This window comes from Aedes aegypti, chromosome 1 (genome assembly GCF_002204515.2).
Source record: "Aedes aegypti strain LVP_AGWG chromosome 1, AaegL5.0 Primary Assembly, whole genome shotgun sequence".
Classification (NCBI taxonomy): domain Eukaryota; kingdom Metazoa; phylum Arthropoda; class Insecta; order Diptera; family Culicidae; genus Aedes; species Aedes aegypti.
In genome coordinates this window covers 172,844,811-172,861,080 of record NC_035107.1, presented here as the reverse complement: position 1 = coordinate 172,861,080, position 16,270 = coordinate 172,844,811, and positions in this window count along the sequence as shown.

The following is a 16,270-nucleotide window of genomic DNA, read 5'->3' as shown; positions in this document are numbered from 1 at the left end:
ATTCTTTAACGATTCCTGTTCAGCAGCAAATCAGGCTTTAGACTGTAAAAAACTATTTATTTAATCCGTACGAAAAAGTGACAGTATGTAATATTATCCAATTATTGTTGTACAATATATGCGTGCAGAGTTCTGAGAAATGGTGCAACATTAATGCCACAATCTGCCAAACGGTAGAGTATGAAATTAAACAAACGCTAAAAAATTATAGTTGTTTTATGAATTAAAATTCTGGCATCACATCTTTTTACCTCCATCGGAATTTTTGTTCACTACCTCACCAGAAAAGCGAAGACGATATAAAGGGCCCATTCACAAATTTCATAACGCCATTTCCATACAAAATGCGTTACGAGGGGGTGGGTGGGTATCAAAAATGGCCATTTTTGGCGTTATGAAATATATGAATGAACCCAAACAGGTCCGTCACACTCGGGCTCAGATTGGGTACCACTTTTAGTACTGCATTTGGTCCCTCGGTAGTACAAAAGGTACCCAAGTTTGACAGATCGCAGTACACTTTTCACGACATTCTACACGGAGACGGAATTCAACTCAATTTTGGGTTGTTTCAACGCAATTCCGTAGTTGAGCCCAATAACTCAATTTTGGCTAAATTTCCAAGGTCCCCACTAGGTAGTTTGGCTTTAATTCCATAAGAAAAATATAGTCAATTTTGGGTTGATTTAACGCAAAATTGAGTTCTTTCGACCCAAACATAAGAAAAGTTGCATTTACCCAAATTTGGCTTATTGGGCCAAAGTACCCCCATTGGGTAGATGCAGCTCTCTCTATTTTTGACAACATTCGTGTGGGAGAAAGAGAAAACCGAGAGATTTTGGGTTGAAACTATAATCGATATACTTAATTTTGGGTAAAGTAAACTCAAAAATTAGGTAAAAATATTTCTCCGTGTAGATTACCTTACACTGAAACAAGCGTTGCAGTAATGAGAACCATGAACGTGTTTTTAAATTTACTATTCCAACCACGATTGAGCTATCATGAACGCTTTTTATTTGCGTTTTGTTCCCTCTCAATCCAACCGCGTCGATAGCCGAGCGGCTAGCGTTCGCGCTTGACAATCGCCAGATCCTCGGTTCAATTCTGGTCTGCTGCAAGTTTTTAACCAAGATATAGTAATTTTTACTATACAAATGGTGCCATGGTAAAATTGAATGCACAAAATATTCTAAATAAATGCGAATTTAGTCTGCACAAATCAAGTGGCGTTGTGTATTTAATTTAACCCTATGATATAGTATTTTCAACCGCAACGCTGTTCTCAGTGTATGAGCCATAAAATTTTGCACTGAGAAAAATCTACACGTCAAGGTCGTGTGTTTTACTTGTAGATTTGCGCAATGAGGAAAACCACATGATTTGATTGTGGTAGCCATATGGATTTCATCATTGATTTCACGGTATAATAACATGTGTATCAACATTAGGTTGTCATGTGAAACAAACATGAATTTCCAAATATTAAATCATGAAAACCAACTGTTTTGCTTATTGAATTCGAAATGTAGTAGCTTTAGATAGTCATGTGTAATATAACATAAATGTCATGGGACTGAAAGAAGAAATTTGGTAGAAAAACTTTTGCTCCCCAAAATATGGATCCGAGGCTCCTCTGCTTGTCGCAAGCTCTCTTGATTTTTTTTTCAAACCCGTGAGCCAGCAACAAGCGAGGCGCCGCAAATCCATAATTTGGGAAGCCAGGGATAAGCATATTCCATTTTTTTTTTCGAAACTGAAAGCCAGGAAAATCTGTTAGTGGAATCCGATTTTTCTACTAAACTATACATTATAATCAAGGTAGAATTTACGTATATCGGTCAACTTCACTAATAAAAGAAAAATCGAATTCACAAATTTTCATCTTACACTTTCAGCTTCAAAATTTGCTTCTTCTCTTTGGAAGCATGATGATGACTGTCGTTCGACACGAGGTCTAACCGCAATTCAGTTCACTATGCATCCCATGGGTTGATCACAAACAATTTAGAAGCTTTGAACATGGAAATCGATAGCATAGCTCATGGATTCCATCATAACAATCTCATTGCGCAAATCAATGAATCGACCAACTTGAACATGATAATGGTCCGATGCACGAGTTCACTATTTGACGTTTTAGCGGTGCCGTGTTATTTACGTGACCATGGCAACTAGTGAATTCGGCACCGCTCAAACGTCAAATTGGTGAACTCGTGCATCGGTTCATTATGACACAAGATAACCATAAGCAAAACACACTGAATCCGTGTTGGAGTGATGATCTATGCGTCCATAGGTTGACACATACGAATCTGAAGAGAAAGCTTCGGGAACTTATGTGGAAAAAATATGGAATCCCTGTTTTCGGTTGATGAATCAATCCATGAAGCAAAACACAGGAATTTAATGTGTAACACACACGAAGTTTGCAAGAAAATCATAGCAAATCGATATGAACGTTCATGAATCGATCCATAATTTTAAACACACAGATCGAGCGTGTGGATTTTTATCAGTGTGGGCAACTGCAAGGGACATGAGCCTTTGTACGTGCCATAAATTCTTTTGTTCTCATGACTTTTACTGTGCGCCGTGTGTTGGTCCTGTCTCGCTCTCTCTCACGGGCGACTTGAAAACAGAGCGCACAGTAAAAGTCAAAGTTTTATAGCATGCACAGGCTCATGAAGGTCTTTAATTTGTCTTTGATATAAATGTTGTGTAAAACTTTTGTTATAGGCCTATTCAAATGACGTCTCAAATCAGCTGATCGGGAAGCACTTTGACATTTCTTCTATGAAAATGACAGGCCCGTGTTAGCAAAATCATAGCAAATCGATATGAACGTTCATGAATCGATCCATAATTTTAAACACACAGATCGAGCGTGTGGATTTTTATCAGTGTGGGCAACTGCAAGGGACATGAGCCTTTGTACGTGCCATAAATTCTTTTGTTCTCATGACTTTTACTGTGCGCCGTGTGTTGGTCCTGTCTCGCTCTCTCTCACGGGCGACTTGAAAACAGAGCGCACAGTAAAAGTCAAAGTTTTATAGCATGCACAGGCTCATGAAGGTCTTTAATTTGTCTTTGATATAAATGTTGTGTAAAACTTTTGTTATAGGCCTATTCAAATGACGTCTCAAATCAGCTGATCGGGAAGCACTTTGACATTTCTTCTATGAAAATGACAGGCCCGTGTTAGCACCGGTCCTCCACCGATGTAAACAAATGCATAGACGGATCTGTCACATGAAAAGGCCTATTGTGTTTGTAATGGAATGTAGAACATTCCAGCGTAATTTTTGAAACATATTTTTTTACCTGGGTGAATGTTTTTCAACGTGTCATGTTTACTTTTCCTAGGTCCAGTGAAAAAAAGAAAAAAAAATAAGCAGTTCCGAAAATTCCTCCTGCTGCTTCTACGGCAAAACTAGCGGCCTCGGTAGCCCGAAATCACGCCGGAGGATACAATTTCGATGTCCGATAGTCAAAGCAGCATTCGAACAGTGAAGAAAACTCCCCAAAACGTGCGCATGATCAAGAATTTCAACAAAGTGTTGAGCTCTGTTCAGAGCTGACAGTGAAATTCGCGGCCGTGGTTCAATTTAATTCATCGAACGAACAAACAGGCGTGTTGTACCAGATAGAGTATCAGTAATAATAGTTAATAAGATATTCAGAATAATAAATTTAATATATATAGATGACAAAGAAAATAAGAAATAAAATAGACTTAGAGAAAAGATAAAATAACTTAGAATTTCATACAAAACAAAGAAGCCTGAGAAAATAAGAATCAATCAAGGATGCTTTGACCTTTGAAGAATCGAATGTTTCACCTAAAGGCAGTCTTACAACGAATCTGGAAGAGTACTGACGGATAATTTAAAGCAGACAATTTTGGAGAAGAAGAGAAGACGAGCAGAAAATAGTAGAAATGGATGATTTGGATACCCCCGGACTCAACACTAACGACAATCAAGGTAGGCTTGATGAAAATCGATATTTTAGTACTATACCATATAATTCCAAAGAAAAAAAAAAAAAAAAAAAAAACTCCGATAGAGAAGGCGGAAGTTTAAAAGTTTGAATTCCGATAGAGAAGGCGGAGATTCATAAATTAGGATTAGGATTCTGATTGAGAAGGCAGAGTTTTCCAGAACGCTATGAACGGATGCAAATTTTCTGTTTGAATTCCTAACAATTACCATGACAACAGTAGTAATTTTTTTTTCTTATGATTATTTCTCAGCAACTTGAAGATGACGGAAATTGAATTATTGAAAGAACTGAAAACGCTACAAAATGAAAATAATAAATTGAAATCGAAATTGATTCAGACGACGTTGGCAGAGGATGTTCAAGGGGAACCATCAGTACCATCAGAGAATTTCAAAGAAACTCGGCCGAGTACGGATAGAAACAAATCCCTGGAAAAGTCATCATTTTCTACCGGTGGCCTGTCGCTTGGAGCCTTGAATATTCCAGAATGCCTACCGTCGGATGGAGAAATAGAAATCGATAGAAAAGCATACGAGCATTGGAAAAAGATTTTGGAGGCCTCCATGGATCTTATGGAATCGACGGACGAAAAAACCCGGATTGGTATTTTCAAGATTAAGGCTGGAGCAAAGCTGTTGGAAGTGTTGGACAGTACTAAAACGGCTCCTGGAATGCCTGACGAAACTTCGGAGCCGTATGGTAACGCGATTGCTCGATTGAACGAATACTTTGGATCAAGAACATATATGATGTCGCAGAGAAGCAGGCTCCTTAACATGTTACAAAAGAAAGACGAAAGCAGCGTACAATTTGTAAGAAGGGTCGGAGCAGCCACCAAGCTCTGTGGTTACCAGGATAACGAGCAAATGGAATCTGTAATGCGTACAATAACCAAGGGTGCACTGGACAGTCGAGTTCGTAAGCTAGCTCATAGGAACTGGGTTCGCCAAGGATCCCTTAAAGATCTGATTGACGCGGTTCAAGATTCTGAAATAGAGAGATTAAACGAAGAGGAATTCATGAGAACACAACAACGTAATTCAACATCACCATCTGGAGCAGCAGTCATTGCAGCAGTCGAGAGATATTCAAATCTGACGAATTATCGTCAAGAAAGATTTAATGGTATGAATAATATTTTTTTGCTTACAAATGATTTAGTTGAAAGTAAGTTATGATTAATATTAGGTGGTAGACCAAGCTGGAACTCTAACGGTAGACGTGGTGCACACAGAGGAAGAAGAGGAGGAAATTCAAGAGCGGCACCGCGCTTTTCTACCGCGGTCCAGACGCGCCAATGCTGGAGGTGTAGTAGCGTGTATCATCCACCTTCGGAGTGTCCTGTGATTGATAAGGTTTGTCACAAATGTCAAACAAAAGGCCACATTGCTCGTATGTGTACCACCGATATTGGGCATCGAGGCATTAAGAGACGACTTCAAAGCGAACCTGTAACGAATCCCCGATCCAACGAAACTCGACGAATTTCTCTGGTTAATCAACGTGATGAGGAGTTAGATGAAAAGGAAGAAAAGGTATTTTCCGACACTGATTCCAATAATTAGATTAGAAATTCAACAATGAACATTTTTTTTGTTTATTTCATTTTATAAGAATGTATAAACGACGTAGTTTTGTTTGTTAAAATACTTTTAATAAACGATCGATTCAGAATCGTAACATTCTTTATTATTGGTAATATATGATGAAAATGAATTGTAGATTCCAAAGTTAAATGAAAATATGGGTCCAATGAACATCTCGAAAGTGGACAAGAAAGATGTTCAGAGAAAAGACGAGGCAGTTATCGTTGGCACAGTTGCTGGAATTGGAGTAGAATTCTTTATAGATTCAGGAGCTCAAGTTAATACCGTTACAAAATCGGTGTTTGATTTAATTTTGGCAAACGAACCTGCGAAGAAATTAATATATGATGTGCGTTTCCAGTCTGATAGACCACTCAAAGGATATGGATCCAATAAAAATATTGATGTTCTGGCAACATTTTCTGCAGAACTGTATATCACAGAAGATAGACCAATGTTCACGGAGAAATTTTATGTTGTTGATGAAACCAGAGCTTTATTGGGATATAATACAGCGCTACGCTATAGTGTTCTAGCCATTGGTCTTGACGTACCCATAAATGATGTTGGTGCATGGCCATGTGAACTAACGCTATCGGACTATATGGATATAAGTATGATCGCTGCATCTGAAGAATTCCCTAGATTCAATGTTCATCCAGTTTCATTAAAATATGATAAGAATATGCCTCCATCCCGTAATGTATATACTCACATACCGCCACCTTTTAAAGATCTAGTTAAAAGGAAGATCGATGATTTGCTTGTGTCAGGTAAATGAATAAATCAGATGAGTACTCATGTTTTTATTGATGAATAATTTTTTGGTAGGAATAATCGAAGAAGTTAACGAGTCTATGGATAGATCATTCTGTTCATCACTATTGGTGGTTCCAAAAGGAAAGCATGACATTCGTTTGGTTATAGATCTGAGAGGCCCGAATAAGTGTATTTTTAGAATAGAAATCGATCATGCGACTTACGCCCTTATTCTAGCACACGCTTGAAATGTACATTTACGCGACAAATTACACTGGTTTTTCTATCCAAATGCAGATTTGCACTTGACTGCATCATTGTCACAATTAATTATAATCGAACAAGCCTATTTCAAATGGCTGACATACTTTTACAAATGTTTTACAAGCAAGTTTTCGTGAAACAAATAAAACAAACAAACTAGCAACCCTGCTGAGAGCACATGCTTTTGATAAAACGTAAACAATTTTCGTTGGCGCGAAACCGATTCACTGCCTTTTCTTGCCCGCCAACGGCGAAAACAAAGGGTTTGGGCTTATTCACAAATTTCATAACGCTGAAGGGGGTGGGTGGGTGTCCTCTTGGTGTTACGGCTCATACAAAAATTTTAGAATGTTCATACAAAAAGCGTTACGAGGGGGTGGGTGGGTGTCAAAAATTGCCATTTTCGGCGTTATTAAATATGTGAATGAACCCTTTGACATTTCCGCACTTATGAACCCGCCCGCACTTCTGAAGTGCGGGGTCCAATAAGGTGAGAACTGCGCAATATTTTCCTCCACAGATTCAAAATTTAAAACCACCCCCTAACAACAAAATCATCCATCCAACAGTTACGGTATCGCTAGTTCTATTAGAGACTATTTTTTACTATTCATGCCGACAAATGCCTAAATCTATCTGTTGGCTGTTGATTCGGAAGATTCCCGCCTTGAGACAGCAACAGCCGCGTAAGGAAATTTTGAGCAGCTGCTGCTGCCTCATGTCGGGAATCTTCCGGCTTATTCAAACCTCGTCAGCACAAAACAGAGAGATCAGGCATCTATGGACTACAATCCTTGCGTTACAGAACCGTGTAGTGTTCGCCGGGTGCGGTCATAACCAGCCGAAGCGCTGAAGGTGGTTTCCGTAGTGTTAATTTTCAGGAATTGTGAAGAAAGAAGGTAGCGAAACCGCAACGGAGCCCATTATGATGAATGAAAACATAAACAAAAATCATCTGGTCATGCCAGCTGATCGTAAATTCACCACAACGTTGGTGGCAAAACCATAGGGGAAAAAGGGGTCTGCATTTTTTCGAGGTGAAACGAATTGTAGGGGACTAACGTGCCGCAAGTTTTTCATTGTTTTCTAATAGTTAAAGGCTCCAAAACATATCGGTTCCTTAGGAAAGTTTGTTCAGTAAATTGACAGAAAGCATATGAGCCAATAAAAAATTTCCACGGAAATGGTCCTTTCAGTATATGACAATTTTTGAGCGACATAAATGAACTGCAGCTATCCAGCCGTAAACCACAACGGGTGCAGTTCAAAAAAGGTTGTCGTATAGTGGATATTTTTCAATCTGTTTGGATATCATACCAGACCTATTGTTTACTTTAATTGATAATGTTACAGTTGTACTTGGAGTCTGGATATGGTTTTACCGTAACAAGTGAACCATATCCGAAATATGTGACCGTTTCTATTATGTTCATTAAACAGTTTGTCTAGTTCAAAGAACGGTAATTTTCTATGCGGGAAGTACTCGGTTTTATTCATACGACCTATATTAAGCATCCTTGGAAGAAACTGCTATTTGGCACAGGCTAAAGAGTCTAAATTACAAAGAGACGAAATCTGATCATATTCAAAATAAATCAGCTATAGCGCAGAAATAAAAGCATTCTAAATATTGCGCTGTTCCCACCAAATCGAACTGCACACTTTGGAAGTGTGACACTTATAAGTGTGACGGCAAAGTGCAACCTCGCGATCTGACAGCATTTTGACAAAGAGAAATGTCATGCAAAGCCACGTGTTACCAAATTTGCCTTTGTTTTACTCGGTTTTGTTTTGGTTTCCGATCTTCCACCACCACCGAAGGGCGAGCAAGGTTGCCAGTTATGCGATCTTTTTCGTTTATTCCATTGAAAAAGTTTGTTTTTGAATGAATTTGCGACATGATTTTTGGCAACTCCCTCAAGCAAGAAAAAAGTGTGATCAACGAAGTGCACTGAAAATCCATATTCCAAAGCAACCTGCAATAGCTTAATAGACCATTTCCGTGAAAAATTTTTATTTGCTCATAAGCTTTCTTTTAATTTACTGGACCAAGTCTCCCAAGGAACTCATATGTTTTGAAGCCTCTAACTATTGAAAAACAACAAAAAACTGGCGGCACACTTGTTCACCCCACGGTCTCCTAGAATTTATATCTCTCCGATGTTTTGAGGAACCCATTTTTCCCCTATGAATTTATCTCCACGTTGTGGTGAATTTTGATCAGCTGTTCCTCCGCGGTCTACACTTTGTTACTCTTCGAATTTGTGCATGATGACGTCACAAAAACAAATGCTATCTCAGTTGCTCTTTCATCATGGTCAACTAACTATCCTGCTCTTTGACATTCCTTGCAGGAATTGTTTACGTTTTGTCATAAGGATTTGTCATTCACTGCAGGAATTGTTGACATTATTTTTATTTGAAGTTTGGAGGTTATATCTATCTCCACATCTATGCCACTTCCACAGTGGCTGAAATCCCCACATCCATCCCGGAAACCTCATTGTTGGTGCTGTTGAAGGCCAGCTATATTTCCGCGTTTTTGCTTTTATCGAACATTTGCCATCATCACGACAAAATCCTTTACGACCAAGATCCTTCATCTCCGTCGCATGAAGCTGCTGTGGTATTCCGGTTGAATGATTCTCAACAAGGGTCCTGCTCTCTCCTGGTTTTGTGGCCAGTGGAAAAATGGCGATGAAAATTTCACTGCGTGTCATTATATCGTTTTTGAATCTGTTTGATCCCAATCCGGAAGAGTTCCCGTTTCGAGGTTGCAAGAGCTCCTCATTTGATCCGGATTTCCCCTGGGAATCTGTTACAATATGCTACCGCAAAGTAAAATCTTCGCCACTATATTCCGGCGGTCGCAGAACCAGAAACGAGCAGGACTCTTCTCGGAATCCATTTCGAGGACTAACACGGAGCACCACAGCAGCTTCAGGCAACGAGATGAAGGCGATGGTCTTGTAGGATTTCGTAGCTGCATTCCAACGATGATGGTCATTTTTCGGATAGTCCTTATCATTCCGGAGACGGTTTTAGGCAATGAATAGCAATTTGGTAAACAATAAACAAGAAAAATGGCTACTCATTTTTTTTTCGATATGGGCGAGCGAGTCAGTTCTGTTGCTTGTGGGAATAGGCCTATTCACATGACGTTTCAAATCAGCTGATCCGGAAGCTCTTTGACAGTTCTTCTATGAAAATGACAGACCCGTGTTAGCACTGGTCCTCCACCGATGTAAACAAATGCATAGACGGACCTGTCACATGAAAAGGCCTATGATGGGTTTTGACATTTCATCATGTCCACTGTAAACTCGGCATTACCCTTTAATGTGGAAAAAATACCCATTATTTGCTGATATATGGAAACGTCAAAATCATGGGTACTTTATTTTTTCAGATACAGAGTATTTTATACCCTTTTATATATTCCACGGACTTACTCTTTAATGGGTGAAAAACATCTTGCAATTCATAATCGTTCTTTATGGAGCAGAGACACTTGCAGTAACACGATGGCATAAGGTGTTTTCTAAATTTGGATAGATCAATGGTAGGTATAATTTCTTTCTTTATAGTGTTCTGATAAATATGAAACAATCATTTGATTACAGGATACTCTTGCTTCCATATACATCCTGTACGCATGTAAAAATCGCCAAAAGTAGATGTCGGTTTGCTAGGCTAGTTTCAACGTAAACCAATTAATTATGCTCCCGCACCTAAACAATAATTAATTGCAAATAGTTCATTCAATAAAAATTATGTATATGATCAAGTTTTTTTAGTAGATATTTTTATAAACGAGAAAGAATATTAAAATCAAACAGAATTTTCATATCTTAAAAAAGAGTAAATTTTACTCTGTTTCTCAGAACAAATGTTTTGGATAATGGGTAAAATTCACTCGTTGATCTGACGTACAAGCCCTTTACTCTTTAAAGAGTAAAGGCCCTTTACTCTTTTTATGAGTTAAACTAGTTTCTCTCAAAAAGGGTACTTTTTTACCCTTTAAAGGGTACTTTGGTCTTACAGTGTCTACAAACATTCAATGCAGGGGTGTTAATGAACGTTGCGGAAAAATCTCCACTTTGAATGCCCATAGGGTTGAAACAACTGTGACGCACGACGATTTTTATCTCAAAATGTACTGAATATCCATGTTTTCAAAAAATTATAAGAAAATCAGGAGTGTATATAAGTAAAATCTGAAAGCGTTAATATTCATTAAAAATGATTGTCTTTTGAAGAAAAATACAAAAGCTAGGTGTTAGATCTGACGCAAATGGTCTATTGTCATACTAAAACCCTATTCGATCTATTCACCCCTTGTAAGGCATTTATTGTCATTATACATTGCTAGTATAAACGGCGTTTATCAAATCTAATGCATATTGTGCAATTATCTGCTTGATGCTTAAAAGCCTTTTAAAATAAATAAAGCATAAAAACATATATTTGCTCTCAAACAAAAAAAAAAAAACAATATGAAATCTAAACAAAAACAAACAAGAAGAAACTTGTTTCTTTATTTCACAACATATCCTGTTAATATAATCATTTATTGATGCGATGCTCGCCATGCGTCGTTTCGTTTTCCTTTCGCTTTACTCGGGTTGGAGCTACTGCCGTCGTTATCCTGCACCGAAGCCGGCACTGGATAATTTCACGATGAATACCATTTCGATCCTGATTTTCCGCGTGTGCCTTGATGTAGATGGAATAACGTTCTGCAACGGACCAGGAATGATCCGCTTCTCTGAACACTTGGCCCAACATTCTGCTCGATCGACACGTTAAATTTCATTTTCTCTCTGGAATCTCCCGGTCAGCTCCATTTTCTCCTCCTGCCGAGCTGTTAGTAAAAGATGAAAAAGTTTGATACATGGGGTATTCAATAAAATAATAAAATGATTCGAATGAATAAGATTAACTCACCTTTGACATAGCCGTAGATCTATATTTCTAATCCCGAAACCCATCAAAAACATATTTGATTTTCTTGGAGCTGCCGTTGAACTTGTCGCTAACAGTTAAGAAAAATCACTAAGTTCCAAGAGTAACACTGGCACCAACAAATTCAATTAGAAATATATATTTTAGATATGCATTGCGAAGCATAAACTATTATGATTTGCAATGATTATAAATATAAAATGTCATGAATGTAATAAAGAATACCCTAATTAGTATTTTCATTTTTTACCGTGTGGATCATTGAAGGTAGTTTTTGCAAGTGCTCACCGCATCAAAACAAAAGCGCCACTGTATACGGGATTTAACATTGTGACAGCATTGCAGTTCTGTCAAACACACAAGGGCTTGTTCATAAATTTCATAACGCTAAAATTGGCCCTTTTGGGCACCTACCCACCCCCTCGTTATTTGTTTGTAACAATTTCTATACACCCACCCGATGATCTTCTTCGGCTTACGTTTCTCTGGTTTATGAACCCCATGGATCTTTCGGTGGGCTTTCAGGAGGGTTGTGGAGGCAAAATAAAGATGACAGTCTGTTCAAATTCGGCTCGTTACTTTATCGGTAACAGATGGACAGTAATGATCATAAGCTAATTCAGAGCAGTCAAAAAGAGCTATCGATTGGAACAGATTGGCGAATTTCACATTACATTCCGATTTCGTTTCGACTGATCCATCCGTAATATCAACTACATCAATTTGAGGTTCATATGTTAGAGGAAGTGGAGCTGGCAGAAATCTGTTAACGAAATAAGTTCCATATTTGCTTCGGAATGGAGAACAGCAGGATACGTCAGAGCATTTTACTATTTAAAGCAAATATTAGGACGTCCGAATGTGATTAGTTTTCCATTCTTCATCTACTGTCCTTATTTCGGATACGTCTACTTCAGAGCATTCAGGTGTGATGTATTCAGCTGTAACTTCGAAGCCGTCAATCAATACGTCATTCCATACATCGGCCAACATTTCTCCAGCGTTCTGGAAATTTTTTCTTTCCAGTTCGTCATCTATTGTCTTTCCTTGGGAGTTTAAATGTGACCCATATTTGTTGTGAGGTAATATCAAACCGGATAGCTCACGACTTAACGGAGCCATTCGCCTTTCTACCGGATTGAACGCAGACCTCCTTGGAGCATATGTTGCGACGAAAAATGCATCGAGGTCATGGTTTAAGAAATGATGTATCGCCACATCAATGCATTTCGCGAATCGCGGATTCTCGTCCGGCCCACCATCCACTGTTATAATGAAGACGGGCTTTACCGCCCCTACGGACGTTTTCATGATTGAATCAAAAGCAGAAATTTGAAGCAGACGTTTGAAATCCATTGCATGAGCATATGCAGTAGATCTTGAATGCTTGGCAGAACGGATGGCAATAAATGTTGGACCCGAAGCGGTGATCGAATTCGGATCCCCAAATCCATTCTTTTTTTATGTCCAAGCCTGTAATTTGCATTGTCTAATAAATGATTATTTTCAAAATAAAATGAAAAAATAGTACCTGCATAGACCGATGGGATCAACTTATGTTTCTCTGCTACTACCCAATCGTGATCCGGCAGTCTAACTCGGTACTCCATGTGCATAAGGATTGGTGATTGGTGTGTGGCAGCAGTTACTCCCAGTGGGACACGTGCCTTATCGTCCTGACTTAGTCGCGCCACATCTTCGGGACCCAGAAAACTTGCTACTTCATCTAGCCGGCGAATCGTCGCAGCACAAAATTTGGTGTCCTTGTGGCTTTTATGTGAATCATTGCTAGCCCGTGCCAGCCGAACAGGTACCGAATTGATGTGCTTTTTTGCTTCCGTAGTGTTTTTCCTTTTGGGCATCAACCGATAGTACACGTACGATCGAGACATCGTGTATCCAAGTTCCCTGTGATGCATTAATTCAATGAAAAATATTTCTTTCTGGCTAACAGAGTTCAAATATTGGTCTGTCTCAAATCAAATTCCAAATCCATTCCAATTCTCAAGACTCATTCCAAACAGTGCTGTAGAAGGCTTGTAATGCATAAGTAGAGCTGGTAGCGACTGAGTGTATAGAAAATAGGAACCTTGGAGACCTGTTGCTTTCAAAAGGAAACTGAAAAGAGCGTGAACAGAAACTAGAAGAAAACAAAAAGAAGCCTTATAGGAACCTCGAGATAAAAGTTTGATTCCTAGGGAAATTTGACGAAAAATTTCTTTAAGAATATTGTGCTTTTCTTTGATAGATGGATTATTGGGAAAGTTGTGTATCGCACTTCGAAGATCACCAAGCAGTGGTTCCTAATATGTTTCCATGCAAATGGATCCATACCCAAAGTTCTTCAAATGTACATTTACGCGACAAATGACACTGGTTTTACTATCCAACCAAAGACAAATTAAAGACCTTGATGTCCCTTGCAGTTGCCCAAAATTTTATGGATCATAAGCTAATCTAGAATGCCGTGAAAAGTGCACTGTGATCTGTCAGACTTGGGTACCTTTTGTACTACCGAGGGACCGAATGCAGGACTAGAAGTGGTACACAATCTGAGCTCGAGTGTGACGGACCTGATCCAACTGCAGATTTGCACTTGACTGTATCATTGTCACAATTATTAATAATCGAACAAGCCTATTTCAAGTGGCTGACATACTGTTATAAATGTTTTACAAGCAAAGTTTTCGTGAAACAAATAAAACAAACAAACTAGCAACCCTGCTGAGAATACATGCACGGAGAAAACGAAGTACTCAAATTTGGGTTCATTTGACCCAACTCGGCACGTTTGTGCGTTACCCCAAATTTGAGTAAATAGCCTAGTACTCAAATTTGAGTAACTGCATTAAAATACACCAGTGGGTAGTATTTACCCAACGTCACCTCGAGTGAAAAAACTCAAAAATAGGTAGTTTTTAATCAAGACGAAATGCAAACAAACAAAATATTTAATAGTCAAAAACGCTCAAGTTATATTTTTATAATTAGTGGAGACGGCCAACATTCAACATTTATTTTACGACATTAATATTACATTTCATTTTACTCATTTCATCACTGTTAAATCACATTCACATCAATCAGCGCGACGGTTCTGGCAATCTTGGAACAGTTGGAACGGCGTCGCGGTAACTCTTTTGGAAGCAGCTTATTATTGGTTCCGGAAATCTGCATGGTGGGTACAGGAACGGCAAACAGAAGTTGAAATGAGGCGTGAGGATTCGGGAAAAGCCACTTCTTCATTCTGACAATCTTTGACATCTGAAAAAGAAAGAGAAAATTTACATTATTTTTCAGCACACTTAGCTCTTTGGTGGACTTTTACCTCTAGTAAATCCAGAATATTTGCTGTTCAGCTGCCGGAGCTTTATATGAAACATTCAGGAACATTGATGTAGCACTTTATAATGTATGTCAAACATAATTTTAAACATTTCCGGATTTAATTTTAAAGAAAAATACGGTGTTTCCACTAACCCGACTTACTCTGACGGTGAATGTTTTGAAATGATCAGCGTTGACATTTCAAAATGGCTGATGCGTTTTTTCATCCAAAATTGAGTTTAAACTACTCAACGGCTAGTACACAGCGCAAATGCCATACGTTGAGTTATTTATATTCAACTTTGCGTTTTAAATGTGTTTGTTGTTGATAGTTTTGCTAACTTGTGTGATTAATCGATTGGACCGAGGATTGGACTGCTATTTTGGGGCAATTATTAACTCGATGAATACCTGCAGTAGTTCAAACAAAATAGTTTATTATTATGTTAAAAAAAGAAATTACATCAGTTCAAATATTAAAATTGTTTGGGGGTAATAAATTGAACAAGTATTTTTTTACTCAAATTTGAGTTTCCGTTAAACAACTCAAAGTTTGGGTTAAATTGACGTATTTGACAGAATGAAAATCACCCATTTCGTCAGTTCGACTGCCTTTACTCATTTTTGAGTATAAAAAAATTTATTTTTGAGTACTATGTTTTCTCCGTGTGCTTTTGCTAAAACGTAAACAATTTTCGTTGGCGCGAATCCGATTCACTGCCTTTTCTTGCCCGCCAACAGCGAAAACAAAGGGTTTGACGTTTCCGCACTTATGAACCCGCCCGCACTTCTGAAGTGCGGGGTCCAATAAGGTGGGAACTGCGCAATATTTCTCAGACTTTTTTAAAGAATATCTCGTGACATTACAACAATTATTCCTGTATTATTTTTTTTTTTCATAATATTCTCCACAACCTCCATCAGAAATTAATTCAGGTAGGTATTTACTCCTACCTCCTCAGAAATAACTCCGAAAATTTCTTCAAATGAGAAATTCTATGAAATGTTCTCAAAGAATTTAGTTTTAGAGCTCAACCTGGAATTTGTTCAATATTTTTTCTAAGTATACCTTCTTGAATCACTCCAGAACTTCTTCAAGAAATTTCCCAAGGATATCTTCGAAGGTTTTTTTCAGGCAATCCTCCAGATATGTCTCCATAGACATGTAAAGGAAATTTTTTAGAAATTATTAAAGAAAGGTTTGTAAAATCCACGAAGTATTTTTTAAGAGAATCCTCAATTAATATCTGATGCAACTTGTGTGAATTTAATAAGCATAGCCAAGATTTCCAATTTATAAACGTTAAAACAAGTCTTAGTTAAAAGTAGTCTTCTCCATAGTTCATGGAGTTCTTCATGTAGCC